This window comes from Dendropsophus ebraccatus, chromosome 5 (assembly GCF_027789765.1).
Source record: "Dendropsophus ebraccatus isolate aDenEbr1 chromosome 5, aDenEbr1.pat, whole genome shotgun sequence".
Classification (NCBI taxonomy): domain Eukaryota; kingdom Metazoa; phylum Chordata; class Amphibia; order Anura; family Hylidae; genus Dendropsophus; species Dendropsophus ebraccatus.
In genome coordinates, this window is record NC_091458.1 from 99,967,723 (window position 1) to 99,989,308 (window position 21,586).

Genomic DNA, 21,586 nt, shown 5'->3' on the forward strand with positions numbered 1-21,586 from the left:
AGCAGATAGAGTTGAGTAACACATGACTGCAGGATATGAGTACACAGAGAGTTAGTAGAGTTGCATAAAACACTTTATAATTAATATTATATTTACTACTTAACCCCTTAAGGACCTATTATGTACCCAGAGCTGGCTCTGCTATGAGGCGGAATAAGGATTCTGCCTGAGGTGGTGGATTCTTGCGTCCCTGTGGGGGCGGAACAATCCTGTCCTGTCATTTTAGTAAGGGCCCTATTACACGGGGCGATTATCGTGTGAAAAATCATTATATCGTTCAAATTTAAACAATAATTATTTTGTGTAATTGCAGGCAATGATCTAAAAATCGTTCCGCATTTTTTCCCTAATCATTCAGTGTAATTGCACATTGTTCATTGTTTTGTTGGGATCAGAAGGAATAAACGATCATAGTAACGATTGCAATAATGATTGTATCTAACGACAATCGTTTTGAGTAATATGGTGAACGATTTCAGGTTATTGTTAAACAATCTCATTTGCGATCGTTTATCATTAGTCGTTAATCGTTAAAAATGGCTCAGTGCAATAGGATCCTAAGTCAGTCTGACTTACCTGAATGACAGGGCCCAGCAGACTAATCTGTGCTCCTTGGCCTGCTGAATCCTCCCTCACCCACAACACTTGTTCAGCAGCAGGCAAGTGACACAGACGGGTGAGCCTCCCTTTTGTGTGCATACCTCGCCACACAATACAAAAGCAGTGGTAAAATACTGGCACTGTAGGGATTAACCTGAGAAATTGTCCTTGGCCCTCAACCCCAAGGGGGGTCCCTGAACAGCTGTGGTATATCCCTTACATTACTGCATTTGCACCAAACAGATCTGTAGGTGGAGTTTTACCGTAAAGTGAAAATGTGTAAAAATGGACCCCACCCCAAAATTTATAAAATAGTGCCTTTCTTTCCCAATTACACCCCATAAATAATATTTAGTCATACATTTTGCAAACATAAAATCAATGCAAAAATAAAAATTGGCCACAAGGCCAAAAAGCACCGTGTCATAAGAGGTTGGCCAACCATTGATTTGTTTCTTATCTATTCTTTACTGTTTTCCAGCTTTTCACAAATGCCGATCCCCCAAATTTTAGCAGATGGGCAACTTCCTTTATATTGAGAATGGAAATTAAACTGCCAAATGTTCAATTACATATGAAGAAAGAAATATAGTGTGCAAACTTTCCACAGAAGAATATAATAGACATTTTGCTTTTAAAGGGAAACAGGGCTTCCTATTAAGAGTCCTGCACAGGATTTAGCAATTATTCAGAATGGCTTTTTCAAACATGTATGCATTTTATATTACCCTCATTAAACTGGTTTTGCCGAATAAAATGAAGCTAATAAATATGAATGCGGTTAGATTGTTGGCTAAAATTTATAAACACCTTCTATGCATTTAATGTACAAATATACAAAATCACTTTTGAGGAATTCTAGCATTATTTTACTTTAAAGTTTTATCAAAATTTTTTATGACACCTATCTATATATGTGAATATATCTTTGTCTACAAAATATTTTCTTTAATAATATTGACTTGAATAAGACATTATCCAACAAGATAGAAACCATGTGGATTGAGGTATTTTATGACTTGCTAGATGGTAGTGGTTTAATATTAATATCTAATTCCATCTTGCCAAATAAGACATTTCCTGTATGTGAAGTGAAATAAAATTAATAGAGAGAAAGGTTAAGTCAAAAGAATGAACAAAAATAGATGTCTTTTATCAGCCTCTTAGCACACATTTTTTCTGGCTTTTTGTTGCCTTCAATTTTTTTTACGTTTTGTGTAATGTTTTTTGGGTTGTGTTTTTTTCTGTTATGTTTTTCCATCGCAAATCATGTGATTCATTGATCATGTGATTTTGGGAACTTTCTTTAGAAGGGAATTAACACACGGCTCTTTTATGTCAGTTTATAATTCAATTGTTTGTTGTTTTCACTTGTTGGCAATGCACTTTTTATCAGTATATTTGTGTACTCACAGTGTACCCTCCTTTTAATATACACACACAGGGGGAGATTTATCAAACTCGTGTAAAGTAGAATTGGCTCAGTTGCCCATAGCAACCAATCAGATTCCACCTTTTATTTTCCAAATAATCTGTGAGGAATGAAAAGTGGAATCTGATTGGTTGCCATTTTTGTTTTATATCCCCAGCTTTGTGCTTTGTATAGGGAATCCGCCAACTGCAATTCACGTTCCAAACTGCTAACACTGTTGTGTAGCTGTTAGTACAAGAAGACACATGGTCTTTCACATATATCCATCTGTGGTCCCAGAATGTAGAAAAATGCTTTTATTCTCTAGAATGAAAAGTCAGAGAGGCTTTCCTGAGCTTCTGAAGTGCAGCAAACTGTAACACCTCCTTGCTCCCCCTCCCATACCCAACCCTGATATGGATGCAACTCAAGAGTGCTGTCACATTGACTGTCTGTTCCGAATTACCAATTATAAAGCTTATAGTGCACACTGAACAACCACACTAACTCACTGATGGTTAGGGTGGATCTTGTTTATCCAATCTACTAAGGCTTGTGTCAGTACTTCATTGGCTGAGGTACGAAATGAGTTACTTGCATAGCACTGCCATTTCCTTACATAAGCTTTCAGGAATGTAAACATCTCTATGGGGGAAATTTATCAAGGGCTTTTCACCTATTTTTTGGTGAATAATTGGATTTTGCGTGCACAATTTTTGCAATTTTGCGACTTTTTGTGCGACTTTTTACTTAGATACGTTCACTATGGCAGTACTACATTTTAATGAATCAGTCACAACATATTGGAGCAAAATACACACCAATCCTCATTAAAAAAGTTGCACATATTAGACTTCTTAGTAAATGTCCCCCTATGTGTTTAGGAGGTTAGCACCTTATTGTAATGGCTTCACTAAATGTACAAAATATGACATCCTTAACAAGCCATTATCAAAAGCAGATGATCTTTATCCCTAGGTTAAAAGGCCAACAATCTCTTCCACTGTGTGCACGCTCTGAGGTCTTCACCACTTTAGAGACAATTTTTTAATGGGCTTATACAAAGGTAGGTAAAAAGTCAGATTCTAGTCTATTCTTCCCTAATATGGAAGGCATTGTGGTGGTGATCCTGTTTCTTCTTTGTTGATTGGCTTTAGACTCTTGGATTCTTCTTAATCGTCTTAGAAGGGGTAATCAGCATACATAGTTGAAGTTGCTTCTTTAACTTTTGGAATTACTATGACTTCTGCTGTTTCTCGATGTGTTAACCTTCCTCCTGGGAAAATATCTATAAGCATCTATAGGCAAGTTACAGTAGCTTCAGCCACTGATTCCACAGCCTTAAGTACAGTTCTTTAAGTTAAGTACAGTTTTTTTTTAAAGTGACACTGTCACCTCCTTTTTGCATTCTGACATCTCTACACTGGTGTAAAGGGTAAATTTAGCGGCTTTCATACCTTATTTTATATCATACGTCATGGTGCTTGTTCAAGTAAAAAGTCATCTTTTATCAACTACAGATTGTGTTAAGTGGGCGGGGCCTCATGGCATTAGCGCCACCTAGCCCCGCCCACAACACCACAGTTGGCCCCCCTCGCCGGCCATTGGAACAAGCTGGCCGAAAGGTCTAGACCCCACCCCGGGGCCAATGGTGCCGTTGTGGGCGTGGCTAAGTGGCGCTAATGCTGCGAGGCCACGCCCACGTAATACAATCTGCAGTTGATAAAAAGACACTTTTTACTTGAACGAGCACCATGACGTATGATATGAAATAAAGTATGAAAACCTCTAAATTTACTCTTTATACCTGTGTAGAGATGTCAGAATGCACAAAGGGGGTGACAGTGTCACTTTAAAGCCATCAAATCAAATAAAAGTTATATAAGTTACATATCATTGTAATCATTTTGACTTTACGAACATAGATAACAAGTCAGTTTTACCATAGGGCGAATGAGGTAAACACAAAACCAACCCAAATAAAAAATATTGTGTTTTATTTTCAATTTCACTGTGCATATAATTTTTTTCTGGTTTTGCAGCATATTTTAAGCAAAAATTAAGTCTGTCATTGTGAAGTACAATTAGGGGCATAAACAATAAGGGCTCATATGGGTCTGTAGGTGAAAAAATGCAAGCGCTATGGACTTTTAAACAGGAGGAGCAAACAACGAAATCACAATAACGAAAATTAGCCCAGCAGAGAAGGAGTTAATAGAACACTGTACAGGCAGAGAGGTACAATGGTGATGTAACTCTCCCAGCAATCAAAAAATTTCTCCAACTAAGGGAGTGGAGGCATCATTGAAATTTAGTAAATGTACCTTCTTGCTTCTGGAGCACCACTAAAAAGTTCAGGAAAATTAAGACTGTGGAATATTTGTATCAGTATTGTACTCCTTTCATTGTCCATCTGGCCCAGCTGACTACTTTAAGGTCTGTCAAACTAGGCCTAAATCTAGAGATCCCCAATCTAGGTAACTTCACAGGTCTGGGTGATACATCTGGGAATTTTTAACCACAGAGGTCTATTTACCGGGCTACTTTCCAGACCTTTAAATCAACCAAATCTCACAGTACAGAGGTTCACACAGGTTCTGGGAAAATATGAGAAAGCTTTGACATCAAGCTTGGGAGAGCAGGGAAGTTAGCTGCAACAGGCAGAAGGGAGGTTAGACGCAACCAGTTATAGGTTGTTGGTGTTGCTGATGGTGGCTTTTATGGGCTAAAGCTTACAGGTGGAGTAGGATTTCACTTCTCATTGTTTTATTAATTTTTTTTATAGTTTACTATGTTTATTTTTTATTTCTTTCTTTACTATCGAGGCTTGGTTAGCAGAGATGATATGGTCTTTGTACTGTTTGCTTCTTTGCAATAAAGCAGTAGAGGGCCTTTCTCTTTGAAGGACCTGGCATGTCATTGGCAATGATTTTAATGGGGCTTCTAAAAGGTTTTATTGTCCCATGTGGTTGTGCTGATCATTGAGAGTTCCAAAAGTTTTTATAGCAAAAAGGGATTGTTAAAATAAATGCTCCATTTACAATTAATATTTGTATGTTAATGTTTTCTATCTTACTGATAAACTATTAGTAAGAACATTGTAATGACTGGTCAGTTATAAGGGTATGTTCACACTGAGTAAATGTAGTAGAATTCCATGTCAATTCTTTGCACAGAGAGGGGCGAGAGCGGAGGTGCAAGAGCCCTCTCATAGACAGACTATGGCACATTGAGGCAGGCGGAATTACGCAGTCGAGAGATCCGCCACAGAATTCCACCACATTTACTTAGTGTGAACATCCCTTAAAAGCAGGGACACAGACAAGTAAGCTCTGACATGACCCAATCCAGTGTCCCTGCCTACTTATCACACTCTGTACTAACTGACAGTGGGTAACTTGGAGATGTTCCTTACACTGAGTATGTGAAACACAAGACAAAAAGAGACAAACAAACACAATAAAGAAATGTCAGCAATTCGGGTCATACACTGTCAGGTAGCAGAGGTACTGAGTTACAAAGCCAAAGCAAGGTCAGAAGACAAGCAGAAGATTGGGGCACGTAGCAAACAAGGAAGGTCCAGGAACAAGCCAAAATGTTAGAAACAGGAGATAATAGCAAAACAAGAAGCTGAGACACTGTGTGAACACACACCAAAATAGCCAGCAACTTCTGCAGACACAGAGGGTGTTATATGAGGAACTAGGGAACTGGTTGAGGACAAGATTGGCCCAGCCCCTGATCTCCAACCACAGACACCTGAAACACACACACACACACACACACACACGGAGCAAACCTGCCTGTCACAGGATGCAAGGCAAACCAATGTTAACCCTGCAATTGCCAGAGAACACAACAGAGACAACCTGTGCAGAGAAATAGGCCAGTGTACAGACTACACGGTGCATAAGAAAATCTGACCATCAGCGCCGTCTTGTTCCTAAACCAGGGAGACCGGTGCTGAACCAAAGTCAGGTAAGTTGCTAACAAACGTATTTATAGATAGATTGCCCAATAAAGTACAAAACATTCATAAATTTGTGAATAAAAACAATAGCAGAATATTCACAAAATAATTGCAAAAAAATTGTCCAAAAATATTCACCTTATACTGACGGATGTAAGCCTGCACCAGTTTGTGTGCTATTTTTTTTAAAAAATTTGCACATGGCAAATTCGGCATGAATCCCTGATTATGCAAATTTTGGGGTAAATACACCATGCAGATTAAAGAAAATTGCATCTAAAAATATTCACCCGTCGAATACTGGTTCATTAATAGAACTTAGACCAAAAAATGGGTGAATAATCAAATTACCTCAAAACAGGCGCAAAGCCCTCGATAAATTTCCCCCATAGCGTTATATTACAGAAGCTGTAAGCATATAATAGATGAAGTTATGATTGAATGATTACTTTTTTCCTTACTAATCACTATGACTAATAATATATGTAAAATCAGTGTCTTTTCATTACATTCATTGGGATTTTCCCCAAGCTGCTGTAAGGTTATAACTTGCCCAGAAGATGGCAGCAAATCTCTTTAGCTTCTTTGTTTAACATTTTTCTCCGAATGTCTTTAGCCTTTTTTAAGATGCTTAAAGTCTTTAATATAATGAATATTTCTGGTCATTGAAATTCATATATTTTAATTTAAAAGTGAAATTTACATTATCCTTAATACTATGCTAACATATTTTTCCTTTGTACATTCAAATACGTACATGCATATTCTTATAAGACCTTAGGATTGCATTCAAAATTTTTAGTAATAAAACATTTGGACAGAGCAGACCTACTTCACCCATCATTACATCTTATATAGACAGCTTAGCAAAATATACATGGTGTAGTAATTAAATAACAAAACTAGCATCTACATTGTCTTACGACCCATGTCTCCCAACTTTCTATGGCTATGTCCGCATGATGTTTTTTTTCATATACGTTTATTAATGTTTAAAATGTCATTTTGAAGTGAAAATGACGTCTGTTATTTCACGGTTTGGATGCCATCAGTGCAATTACGGCTGTTGGTACATAATTCTAGTTCAGGTGGACTAATTACCCTTTGGGTGTGTCTTTAATTGAAAAGTCAATTGAACTTAAGAGTAAAAACGGTGAAAGGATGGTAAAAAAAGAAAAACTGTGTGTGAACAACTAAAAAATAACGTCCATTGTTTATAAAAGGCGTCCGTGAATAATGGTGATGATAATTATTTTAACGTCCGAGCAGACAACGTTTGTCAATATATTGTGTGCATTGAGTGGCTGTCATTCCATTGGCTTCAATGCACTGCATTGAAGTCAATTAAAATGCGGCAATAATCGACGTCTTTTTAAATAGGAAAAAGCGGGCGCCCTTTCTCTCTCTTTTTTTTTTACTTAGTGTGAACATAGCCTTACTATAACCTGATTATCGTATTTTAAATGTATTTTTTGTGCACTTTTTATAGTAAGAAAAATAGAGAAAATAAATCATGTTTTTATGTCATGGACAAGTAATTCAGCTTTGCAGTGTGACAAATATAACAGCAATTATATTCTATAACAAATTATGTAAATGATACTATCAGGGTAATAAGTACTGAATAAAACATCACTGTTATTCCATAATACTTCAAATTAACTAAGAAAGAAAAACAAAAAACAATAGCTATTGAAATGAATCAATAGGGTAATATTCATGACTGAACCCCAATACAACCCATAGAGGAAGAAGAGATTGCATGGAAGATAGAGAACAGTCATGTGACCTAGGTGGAGTCAAACAATGCTACTATGCCCCTATCTCATTTTGAGCTACTTTAGAAAGAGATATTCTGGCCATGAGATGGGGGTTTAGTCAAATCTGTGCCTATAAAAACACACTTGATTTATTTCCCATTTGTGACTATTTTGCATGTAATTGGGATGGTGTGATCACTATGGCAGAGCTTCTCCAGTCCAACATTACATAAGTACACCTTATGCTTTCAGGAATTCTTTAATATTGCACAGGTGTTGTGTGTGCATCAGGAGTGGTCACATATCTTTGGTGTCTCATCACTAGATGGTAGTACTTGAGAACTGAAGTTGAGAAACACTCTTCAAGAAGACTGCTGGATTCTTTGGCAGCCTAAGGCTAGCTTCACACACACCGTATTGCAGTGGATTTTCTGCTGTGTATACCCAATGCAACAAATCACAGCTCAGCTTACATTTTACCAGAGCTGAGAGCTGTGATTGGTTGCTGTGGGCAGTTTCATCTGTTTCTATTTTACATACTCAAAACTGAGCCTTATGGTGGTTTTACACGGAGCGATAATTCACCGATCGCACGATTAACGATTTTGAATGAACGATGTTTGTTTTTATAACGATCAGTGTTTAGATGGAACGATACATCGTACGTAAAAATCGTTATGCGATCGTTTTACGATCGCTTAAGCCTATCTCACACATAGGTGAAATCGTTGAAAGACTGTTTACATGGAACGATCTGAGAATTTTTTGCGAACGACCAACGACGATTTGAGAACATGTTGAAAGATCAAAATGAACGATTTCTCGCTCGTCGCTTGATCGTTCGCTGCGTTTACACAAACGATTATCGTTCGAATTTGATCGTTATCGCGCAAATTCGAACGATAAATTGTTCCGTGTAAAACCACCATTAGATCTCAAAATGACTCGTGTTCCCTTAAACCCAATGCAAGTTGCTAGGACAACTTAGAGTACTGTCCTACTGGAGACTTGCATTAGGGACTTTTATGCAATGTCAGTCCTTTTGAGATCTAAGGCCCAGATTTATCAAACTGTTCAAAATAAGTAGTATAAACTGGTAAAATGGAACCTGAGCTCTGACTAGTTACTGTGAGCAGTTTACACCAGTTTCTGTTTTACAAAGTTTGATAAATCTGGGCCTAAATGTTTTGTATAATATATGTGTTTTTCCTGAAAGAAATGACTTGAAAGTTTTAGAGTTTTAATCCTGTATGCATTTTTATGCAGTTTATATGCAATCTTTGGATGGAGCTTTTTTTTTAAATGCATCGGAAGATAAGGAATGTTGCTCTAAGTGATATTTTGACAGTATTATTGGTCATGTGTAAATGTAATAATGATGCAATAGATGTTTAGGTCGTAAGAATGCTCCTGATAAAAATTGTATTTATTAATGGTTGTTTTAAGGGGTGAGTGGCAGATCCCTTTATCTTATACGTGGTAGCATTTGAGAAGTAGTTCAGAAGTGCCCCTTAAGAAACATGAAAATATTCTTTTTCTGTGTGTGTGTGTGTTGGCCCAGGACAGTTTCCTTCTTTTTAAGCATATGCTTCTTGGTAGTCAGATGTTGTATAAATCATAAAGAGCTCAGAAATAAAATAAATTAACTGATACTGTATTTTAAATTTTAAACAGGTCAAGCCTATAATTTATATATAAAGGTACACTAAGTATAGAAAGTTTTTCCATCTATAAAGAATGGAGAGACCTGTAATTTTTATCACAGGTACACTTCAACTGTCATAGGCAGAATGTATAAAAAAAAATCCAGAAAATCAACAATAAGATCAATAAGGCCGGGTTTACATATGTCCGGCGGTGCGGCGGCGTTTCCCTCCAGCGCAGGAGAAAAGCACCAGAGGGAAACGCATCATTGAACTGATCCTATTGTTTTCGATGGGATCGTTCAAAATGTGCGGCGGTGAACTAGTGGCCGCCGCATCGCCGGACCGTCAGTGCGTTAGGACGCATCTTGCAGCATCCTGGCGGACCGCCGCTCCGGTAATGCGGCGCTGCACCAATTCAATCGAATAGAGCGCCGGATGCCTCGCCGGGCAGGACGCATGCCGTTCGGCGGTTCAGGCAAATAGTAGCACAAAATAAACACATCTCTCCCCCTGTGTGCTCTCCCCCTCCCCTATAGTCCCCCAGTAGTATATCACCCCCCCCCCCTGTTTCTCCTCCAGTAGTATATAGCCCCCCTGTTGCCCCCCCAGTAATATTTAGCTTCCCTGTGTGCTCTCCCCCAATTAGTATACAGCCTCCCTGTGCGCTCTCCCCCAGTAGTATATAGCCCCCCATGTGCGCTCTCCCCCTCCCATATAGCCCCCCTGTGCGCTCTCCCCCTCCCATATAGCCCCCCTGTGCACTCTCCCCTTGTAGTATATAGCCCCCCCTGTGAGCTCCCCCAATTAGTATATAGCCCCCATGCGCTCCCCCGCAAATCCCATTGAAAATGACAGGAAAACATACTGGGGAAAAAAATGTCATCTGATGAGAGCAACTTGTGACAACTGATGGGAACTGATGACAACTGATGGTTTTTAATCAAAAGAAGGATAGAAAAACTGATCACAACTGATGCATTTTTGGCATCAGTTGTGACATCAGTTGTGGTCAGTTTTTAGGCAAAAAACGCAACTGATGCCAACTTATATATGTAAACCCAGCCTTAGAAACTAGATTTGCATTTCCAGGGAAATACATAGTGCTTGAAAAGAGCGTCCCTTTACCGGTGACTTACCTTTAAGAGAAACTTTAACCCTGGGTGCCGTCCCTTTAAGAGCGACTTGGGTCCCGTCCCTTTTAAGAGCAACTTGGGTCGCGTCCCTTTAAGAGCAACATGGGTCCCATCCCTTTAAGAGCGACTTGGGTCCCGTCCCTTTAAGAGTGACTTGGGCCCTGTCCCTTTAAGAGCGACTTGGGTCCCTTTAAGAGCAACATGGGTCCCTTTAAGAGCGACTTGGGTTCTGTCCCTTTAAGAGCGACCTGGGTCTCTTTATGTATAATCTGATTTTATTAAGACCTAGGTCTCTTTAGGTGTTAAATGCTCTTAAAAGGGACCTAAGTCGCTCTTAAAGGGACCCAGGTCGCTCTTAAAGGGACCCAGTTCGCTCTTAAAGGGACCCAGTTCGCTCTTAAAGGGATCCAGGTCGCTCTTAAAGGGATCCAGGTCGCTCTTAAAGGGACCCAGGTCGATCTTAAAGGGACCCAGGTCGCTCTTAAAGGGACCCAGGTCGATCTTAAAGGGACCCAGGTCGCTTTAAAGGGACCCAAGTCGCTCTTAAAGGGACCCAAGTCACTCTTAAAGGGACCCAAGTCGCTCTTAAATGAACCCAGGTCGCTCTTAAAGGAACCCAGGTCGCTCCTAAAGGGACCCAGGTCGATCTTAAAGGCACACAGGTCGCTCTTAAAGGGACTCAGGTCGCTCTTAATGGGTCCCTTTAAGAGCGACCTGGGTCCCTTTAAGAGCGTCTTGGGTCCCATTAAGAGCGTCTTGGTTCCCTTTAAGAGCGGCTTGGGTCCCATTAAGATCGACTTGGGTCCCTTTAATAACAACCTAGATCCCTTTAAGAGCAACCTGGGTCCCTTTAACCTCTTAAGGACGCATGACGTACCCATATGTCATGCGCCCGCAAGAGGAGTTCAGAGCGGGGCCGCGCGGAGACCCCACTCTAAACCGCCGCGTATCGGGTGCCGCTTGTAGCCCGGGACTGCGGGTATTAGCGGGCATGGTCCGATTGCCGTGCCCGCTAATACAGTAATCAGATGCAGTGGCGGTCTTTGGCACCAAGCACCCCAAGCGATCGCTTGGGGCCCCCAACATCCAGGGGGGCCCCCAAGCCCCGCTCTTGTGCTCAAGACCGCTGGACAGGGCCGCTGCCCCGCTCGCTGCTGCCATCTGAACTGTAACTATGAGCACTTATAATGAGCGCTCATAGTTACATGCAGCAGCACTGACAGGGTGGGAGACATTGGCCCCCTTCCTGTCAGTCACTCTTGTGGCCGCAGGAAGGGTTTTCCCTGCGGTCACAAGTGGCAGCTTTGTCCTTGTGGTGCCGGCGCTCCAGTGACATCACTGGAGCATCGGCGCCAGAACAAGGGGAGCGCGGCCTCTTGTGATCGCAGGTAAAACCCTTCCTGCGGCCACAAGAGTGAAGAGAAGAGGAGACGCCCGGACCCAGGTGAGTATAAGTGTTTGTTTTATTGTGTTATATACTATATGGGAGGGGGAGCACACAGGGGTCTGTTTAACTGGGGGAGCGCACATCAGGGGTCTATATAAATGGGGGGAGCACACAGGGGGGCTATATAACAGGGGGAGCACACAGGGGGGCTATAGACTACTGGGGCTTCACAGAGGGGTCTATATACTACTTGGGGCAGCACACATGGGGTCTATATACTACTTGGGGCAGCAGAATGGGGTCAATATACAACTTGGAGAGCACACAGGAGGTCTATATTCAAGTGGGGGAGCACACGGGTCTATATACTACTGGTGGGGCACACAGGGGGTCTATATACTACTGGGGGAATGTACAGGGGGTCTATATACTACTTGTGAGGCACACAAGTGGTCTATATATAACTGGGGGAGCACACAGAGGTCTGTATACTACTGGGGCAGCACACAAGGGGTCTATATAATACTGGTGGGGCATACAGGGCGTCTATATACTACTGGGGGAACCACACAGGGGGTTTATATACTACTGGAGGAGCACACAGGGGTCTATATCCAAGTGGGGGAGCACACAGGAGGTCTATATCCAAGTGGGGGAGCACACAGGGGGACTAAATACACCTGAGGGAGCACACAGGGGGCCTATATACTAGTGGGGGAGCACACAGGGGGCCTATATACTAGAGGGGGAGCACACAGGGGGTATATACAACTGGGGGCAGCACATAGGGGGTCTATATACAACTGGGGCAGCACACAGGAAGTCTATATACTTCTGGGGGAGCACACGGGGGGCTATATATAACTGGGGGAACACACAGGGGTCTATATACTACTGGGGGAAGCAAACAAGGGGTATATACTACTGGGGGCAGGACACAAGGGGTATATACTACTGGGGGCAGGACACAAGGGGTATATACTATTGGGGGCAGGACACAAGGGGTATATACTATTGGGGGCAGCACACAAGGAGTATATATTACTGGCGGTAGCGCACAAGGGGTATATACTACTGGGGGCAACACACAGCGGTCTATTGTTTTGGAACGCATGTCGAGGGGGGGGGCCCCAGACATAACTTTGCTTGGGGCCCCAGAAATGCCAAGACCGCCCCTGATCAGATGCAGCTGTCAAAGATAACAGCTGCATCCGATTACTGGACGCAGCACTTTCCTGGTGTCTAGTGGCGGAGATCTCCGCGACTGGTGCCGGCCAGGGTCTCCGCCAAAATGGCGCTGATCCCGACTCGGCACTCGAATGCTTTCGGCTGCAGCAGCCGAAAGCATCCGAGTGCGGATCTCATTGATCTTTGCTGTATTACTATACAGCAAAGATCTCAATGAGAGATCAATGCACTTATACTAGAAGTCCCCCATGGGGGCTTTTAGTATAAGGCCCCGTTCCCACTGAGCAAAGCTAGCGGAATTCCGCGACGGAATTGTCCGCCGCGGAATGCCGTTAGCCTCCCGCTCATAATGGGACTCTATGGGAGGCGCGCGCTGCTGCTCTATACGCGCTGAAGAATGAACATGTTCATTCTTCAGCGCGGACAGGGCAGGAGCGCGCGCCTCCCATAGAGTCCCATTATGAGCGGGAGGCTAACGGCATTCCGCGGCGGACAATTCCGTCGCGGAATTCCGCTAGCTTTGCTCAGTGGGAACGGGGCCTTAGTGTTAAAAAAAAAAAGTGTTATTATTAGTAAAAAGCCCCCTCCCCTAATAAAAGTCAGAATCACTCCCCTTTTCCCATGTTTTTAATAAAAGTAAATAAAAAATAAATAAACATGTTTGCTATCGCCGCGTGTGTAATCGCCCGAACTATTAATTAACCCCTTCACGTCAGCCATCTGTATATATACGTTCCTATTGCACATGCCCCGTGCAGTAGGAATGTACATATACGTTCCTGACTTGAGGGGGCTTTGTGATGAGAACGGGATCGCTGCAGGGACAGCGATCCCGCTCTCATCTGTGTACAGCACCGGAGATAATGAGGATCAGCTGCGATTCCGCAGCTGACCCCCATTAACCCCTTAGTGACCGCCGAAACGGCGGTCACTAATGGGCCGGTGCCGCCGCTGTATTTCATCTCCCCCCACCGTGAATCCACGGTGGGGGGAGATGAAATAAGTAAAAATCAGACCCCAGATCAGCCCCTAGTGCCCCAGTCACTAACCCCCCCTCCCGCGGCGGCCATCGGATCCAAGATGGCCGCCGCGATCACTGTGAACAGACATTAGTCTGTTCACAGTGATCAAAAAAGAAAAATGAATGAAAGCCCCATGCTCTCCGCCAACGGAGGTAGCGGAGAGCATGGGGCAGTCATCGGGACCCCCCCTGTGGGGTCCCGGTACAAGCGATCAGCGGTATATACTATATACCGCTGATCGCTTGTGCCATGTGCCGCCGGCAATTTTTATCCCCTGTCACCATGAATGATTGGTGACAGGGGATAAAAAGTGATGTCCCCCCACCCCCCAAGTCGCCCCCCACCCCCCCTGTCACCCCCGTCCCCCAGTCACCCCCCCCTTCCCCATATACTCACCTGCTCCTGGAGCTCCTTCCTCTTCCGTGTCCTGGCTGGTTATGAAGTGCGCATGCGCTCCACAACCAGCCAAGCTCTGAAAATTTAAAGTGACAGAGACCAATTTGGTCTCTGTCACTGAACTATGATTACTGTTATAGAAAATATCACAGTAATCATAGTAATACAGTGAAAATGAATGTATAAAGTACAAAAAGTGACAAACATACAAAAAAATAAAACACACACTTTTTATTATAGTAATAATTGCAGTTTACTCCCAAATTACCCCTAACCCCCCCCCCAGATTACCCGTAACCACCGGAGGTTGCCCGTAACCACCGCACGTTGCCCGTAACCACCGCACGTTGCCCATAACCACCCCAGGTTGTCCGTAATCACGTCAGATTGCACGTAACCCCCCAGATTACCCGTAACCACCGCACGTTGCCCATAACCACCGCACGTTGCCAGTGACCCCCTCCAGATTGTCCGTAATCACCCCAGATTGCCTGTAACCACCCCAAATTACATGTAACCACCCCAGATTAGCTATAAGCACTTCACTCTATCCGTAACAATTCTAGATTGTCTGTAACCCCTCCAGGTTGCCCGTAACCACCGCAGGTTGGGCATAACCACCCCAGATTGCCCGTAATCATGCCAGATTACATCTAACCCCCCAGATTGCACGCAACCACCGCAGGTTGCCTCTGACCACCGCACCTTGCCTCTGACCACCGCACGTCGCCTCTGACCACCGCACGTCGCCTCTGACCACCGCACGTCGCCTATGACCACCGCACCTTGCCTCTAACCACCCCAAATTGCCAGTGACCCCCTCCAGATTGCCCGTAAACCAGATTACAGGTACCCACCTCAGATTACCTATTAGCACTTCAGTTTATCCGTAACCACAGCAGGTTGCCTGTAACCACCCCAGATTGTCCGTAACCACCCCAGATTGTCCATAACCACCCCAGATTGTCCATAACCACCCCAGATTGTCCGTAACCACCCCACGTTGCCCGTAACCACCCCACGTTGCCCGTAACCACAGCAGGTTGCCTGTAACCACCCTAGATTGTCTGTAACCACAGCAGGTTGCCCGTAACCACCCCAGGTTGCCCGTAACCACCCCAGGTTGCCTGTAACCACCCCAGATTGCCCGTAACCACCCCAGATTGTCCGTAACCACCCTAGATTGTCCGCAACCACCCCAGATTGTCCGCAACCACCCCAGATTGTCCGTAACCACAGAAGGTTGCCTGTAACCATACCAGATTGTCTGTAACCACAGCAGGTTGTCCGTATTCACCCCACGTTGCCCATAACCACCCCAGGTTGCCTCTAACCACCCAGGTTGCCTCTAACCACACCAGGTTGCCTGTAACCACCCCAGGTTGCCGTAACCACAGCAGGTTGCCTGTGACCACCCCATGTTGACCGTATCCACCCCAGATTATCCGTAACCACCCCAGATTACCCGTACCCACCTCAGACTGCCCGTAACCACCCCAGACTGCCCGTAACCACCCCAGACTGCCCGTAACCACCTCAGACTGCCCGTAACCACCTCTAGATTACCCGGAACCACCCCAGACTGTCCGTAACCACCCCAAATTACCTGTAATCTAATTTTTTTAATTGTATTTTAGTAACTGCGCTATTCTAATAACTGTTACTAGCTGCGGTTTTGCTCCAGCAAATTGGCTCTCCTTCCCTTCTGAGCCCTGCTGTGTGCCCATACAGTGGTTTATGCCCACATATGGGGTACCGTTGTACTCAGGAGAACCTGCGTTACAGATTTTGGGTACATTTTTTCTCCTGTTCCTTGTGAAATTTAGAAATTTCAAACTAAACCAACATATTATTGGAAAAATTCAAGTTTTTCATTTTTACTGGCCAATTTTGAATACTTTCCTCTAATACCTGTGGGGCCAAAATGCTCATCCTACCCCAAGATGAATTCTTTGAGGGGTGTACTTTCCGAAATGGGGTGACTTTTGGGGGGATTCTATTCTGTAGACATTACAGGGGCTCTGCAAACGCACCTGGTGCTCAGAAACTTCTTCAGAAAAATCTGCAGAGAAAATGCTAATTGGCGCTCCTTCCCTTCTGAGCCCGGCTGTGTGCCCATATAGTGGTTTATGCCCACATATGGGGTACCGTTCTACTCAGGAGACCCTGCGTTACAGATTTTGGGGTGAATTTTCTCTCCTGTTCCTCGTGAAATTGAGAAATTTCAAACTAAAGGAACATATTATTGGAAAAATTCGAGTTTTTCATTTTTACTGTCTACTTTTGAATACTTTCCTCTAATACCTGTGGGGTCAAAATGCTCACCACACACCAAGATGAATTCTTTGAGGGGTGCACTTTCCAAAATGGGGTGACTTATGGCGAGATTTTACTCCGCTGGCACTACAGGGGCTCTGCAAACCCACCTGGCGCTCAGAAACTTCTTCAGCAAAATCTGCATTGAAAAAGCTAATTGGCGCTCCTTCCCTTCTGAGCCCTGATGTGTGCCCATACAGTGGTTTATACCGACATATGAGGTACCTTTTTACTCAGGAGACCCTGCGTTACAAATTTTGGGGTACTTTTTTTCTCTTGTTCCTCGTGAAATTGAGAAATTTCAAACTAAACGAACATATTATTGGAAAAATTCGAGTTTTTCATTTTTACTGTCTACTTTTGAATACTTTCCTCTAATACCTGTGGGGTCAAAATGCTCACCACACCCCAAAATGAATTCTTTGAGGGGTGCACTTTCCAAAATGGGGTGACTTATGGCAAGATTTTACTCCGCTGGCACTACAGGGGCTCTGCAAACACACCTGGCGCTCAGAAACTTCTTCAGCAAAATCTGCATTGAAAAAGCTAATTGGCGCTCCTTCCCTTCTGAGCCCCGCTGTGTGCCCATGCAGTGGTTTATGCTCACATATGAGGTACCGTTGTATTCATGAGAACCTGCGTTACAAATTTTGGGGTACTTTTTTTCTCTTGTTCCTCGTGAAATTGAAAAATTTCAAACTTAAGGAACATATTATTGGAAAAAATTTGAGTTTTTCATTTTTACTGTCTAATTTTGAATACTTTCCTCTAACACCTGTGGGGTCAAATTGGTCATCCTACCCCAAGATGAATTCTTTGAGGGGTGTACTTTCCAAAATGCGCTCAGAAACTTCTTCAGCAAAATCTGCATTGAAAAAGTTAATTGGCGCTCCTTCCCTTCTGAGCCCCGCTGTGTGCCCATGCAGTGGTTTATGCTCACATATGAGGTACCGTTGTACTCATGAGAACCTGCGTTACAAATTTTGGGGTACTTTTTTTCTCTTGTTCCTCGTGAAATTGAAAAATTTCAAACTAAAGGAACATATTATTGAAGAAAATTTGAGTTTTTCATTTTTACTGTCTAATTTTGAATACTTTCCTCTAACACTTGTGGGGTCAAATTTGTCATCCTACCCCAAGATGAATTCTTTGAGGGGTGTACTTTCCAAAATGGGGTGACTTATGGTTTTTTTTCTTTCTGCTGACACTACAGGGGCACTGCAAATGCACCTGGCGCTCGGAAACTTCTTCAGCAAAATCTGCAATGGAAAAGCTAATTGGCGCTCCTTCCCTTCTGAGCCCCGCTGTGTGACCATGCAGTGGTTTACGCCCACATATGGGGTACCGTAGTACTCAAGAGAACATGTGTTACAAATTTTGGGGTGCTTTTTCTCTCATGTTCCTTTTGAAAATGAGAAACTTTAATCTAAATGTATATATTATTGGAAAATTTTAATTTTTCATTTTTTTAGGGCCTAATGGTGAATACTTTCCTCCAGCCCCTGTAGGGTTAAAATGCTCATTATACCCCTAGATTAATTCTTTAAGGTGTCTAGTTTCCAAAATGGGGTCACTTATGGGGGTTTCCAGTATACAAACCTCCTAAATCAACTTAAAATAAGAACTGATCCCTAAAAAAATCAGTTTTGGAAACTTTCACGAAAATGTGGTAATTTGCTGATACATTTCTAACCCCCGTAACACCCTAAAAAAAGTAAAATATGTTTATGAAATGAAGCCAGAATAAAGAGGACATATTGGTAATGTGACTTAGTAACGAATTTATGTAATACAACTTTCTTTTTTTAGAAGCAGAGAATTTCAAAGTTCATAAAATGCTAATTTTTTCAATTTTTCATGATATTTTGATGTTTTTCACAAAAAACACACAAAGTAGTGACCAAATTTTGACACTAATATAAAGTGCCATATGTGATGAAAAAACAATCTCAGAATCGCTAGCATACGTTAAAGCATCACTGAGCTATAAGCGCATAAAGTGAGACAGGTCAGATTTTGAAAAATGAGCCTGGTCTTTTAGGTGCAAATAGGCTTGGTCTTGAAGGGGTTAATCACATTCCTGATCTCGCAAGGTAAACGGTGTAAGTGCAAAAAAATCCCAAAGTGAAAAATTGCGCATTTTTGGTCGTAAAAAGTCGATCAAAAAGTTGTATATGTGCAATCAAGGTACCGATAGAAAGTAAACATCATGGCGCAAAAAATGACACCTCACACAGCCCCATAGACCAAGGGATAAAAGCGCTATAAGCCTGGGAATAGACCAATTTTAGAGAACATATATTTGTTAACAATGGTTTGAATTTTTTACAGGGCATCAGATAAAAGAAAAGTTATACATGTTGTATATCGTTGTAATCGTAACAACTTGAGGAACATATATAACAAGTCAGTTTTACCCCAGGACGAATGGCTTACAAACAAATACCCCCCAAATAAAAGAAATGCATTTTTTGTTAAATTTTACCACACTTTGAATTTTTTCCTGGTTTCGCAGTGTACTTTATGCAAAAATACAGCCTGTAATTGCAAAGTACAATTAGTGACGCAAAAAATAAGAGCTCATGTGGGTTTCTAGGTGGAAAAATGCAAGTGCTATGGCCTTTTAAACACAAGGAGGAAAAAACTAAAACGCAAAAACCAAAAGTGGCTCTGTCCTTAAGGGGTTAAGAGCGACTTGGGTCCCTTTAAGAGCAACACGGGTCCCTTTAAGAGCGACACGGGTCCCTTTAAGAGCTGCTTTGGTACTGTCCCTTTAAGAGCGACCTGGGTCCCTTTAAGAGCTGGTTGGGTCTTTTTAAGAGGGACTTGGTTCCCTTTAAGAGCGGCTTGCGTCGCGTCCTTTTAAGAGCGACATGGGTCCCTTTAACAGCGACATGTGTCCCTTTAAGAGCTGCTTGGGTCCCTTTAAGAGCGACATGTGTCCCTTTAAGAGCTGTTTTGGTCCCTTTAAGAGCTGCTTGGGTCCCATTAAGAGCTGCTTGGGTACCGTCTCTTTAAGAGTGGCTTGGGTACCGTCCCTGCTACACGGCTGCCTCAGCTCAGCTATTTTACTGACTGAACTCTGCTACTTATAATGGTAAAGATCATTGCTCGGTTAGTAATCTTACTCATGTCAGTGAGACAAAATCGTTAAGGACCTTCCCTCTTCTACATCTTCTATTGGCCAATAGTGGACATGTGACTGTGTGACTAGAATTTCTATTGGCTGCTATATTTCAGCTATTTGCATATGCGCTGTGATTGGCTGTTAGCAGTTAGAGTGTGGCCATTATTTCCAATGGGCCATAATTTTCTATGGGAGATTAGGGGTCTTTAAACGTAAATTTCTTAAGAAAGCTGTCATGATCTCGCCTGAAAAGGCATCAGTGCCACCCTCTGCTGCGAAGATTAGACCTCTGCGCCAAAGACTGCGATTTTGGCCATAATCTTCCATTTATTCTGTGTTTAGTTTGCCTTGGTTTTTCCCTGTCTGAACTGTGTCTTATTCCTTCTGGTCTGCTAATTGTTTTCCCTGCCCCACCCGTGTCTGTGCTGCTAGTTTCTTATGGTCTAGTAACAGTTAACCTGCCTTTGCCTCAGTGATTGACAGCTGGTCCCTCCTATCATCTTCTGGACTTGGTTCCTGGTGTCCTATTTAAGATTTCAGCTTCTGCCTGTGCCTGGCCGGATATTGAGCTTGTCTCTGCCTGGTTCTGTGTTTCTATTCTTGCTCTGTTGATTCTGACCCTGCTTTGTATTTCTGACCATTCTTGTTTGCTGCCTGCCCCTGACCATACTGCCTGTATATTGACTTTGCCTTTGGATTGTGATTTTGTACTTTTGCTGCCCGTTTGTTGTGACCCGGACTGTTGACCATTCGTTATTGTGTTTTGTCTGTCTGTCTTGTCCTTGTGTCCCACCTAGCCAGCGCAGGGACTGCCGCCCAGTTGCTCGCCGCCATTTTAGGGCGGATTGTGGCAAATAGGTAGAGGACAGTGGGCGGGGCTGAGCTTAGGGCTCACTGTTTGTCTTGTCCTGCTGTCCGGTTCCTAACAGAATATCCGGCCATACAATATTTTTTTTTAACTCCTTACCTGTGGCCAGTAATGGACTCAGCACAGGAGTTATCTGTCCGTTTTGAGGGTCTTGCTAACCTTGTTTTTGAGCTGGCCAAACAGGTCCAGCTATTGGTCCAGCAGCTACCAGCTACCACTCCTGCCACCCCAGTGGTCACACTCAAGGAGCCTGACAAGTGTTCTGGGGACCTGAACACATATGTGACGTTCAGAGATGCTTGGGTCAGTCACCCCACCCCTAGCTCCCTTGAAGAGGCCATTTCCCTGGCGATTACCATTGATCGCACGCTAAGACCACGCCTAGACCACCCCTGTGTCATTAATGTTCCTACTTCTATCCCCTCCAAACCTCTGCCTACTATGTCTCGTCCTCTGGTCACCATAGAGAAACCTTCAGAACTGGGCAAAATTAAAAGATCCCTGGCCCGTAAAGAACACAGAAGACTGAACGGACTATGTTTTTATTGCGGTGAAAGTGGACACTTCATCAGCTTTTGTGCCAAGCGTCCTTCAAGGCCAGATCATCAGCGTCCAGATGACTACCAGGAGGGTCATCTGGGCGCCCAGGTAGGTGTAGTTGTTGTGCATTGTCCCACTGATAACAAGTCAGTAAGTTCGGGCAATATGGAAGTTGGCTCTGTGTGTCCCGCCGAGGATACCATGTCTGCTAATTTGTGTAAG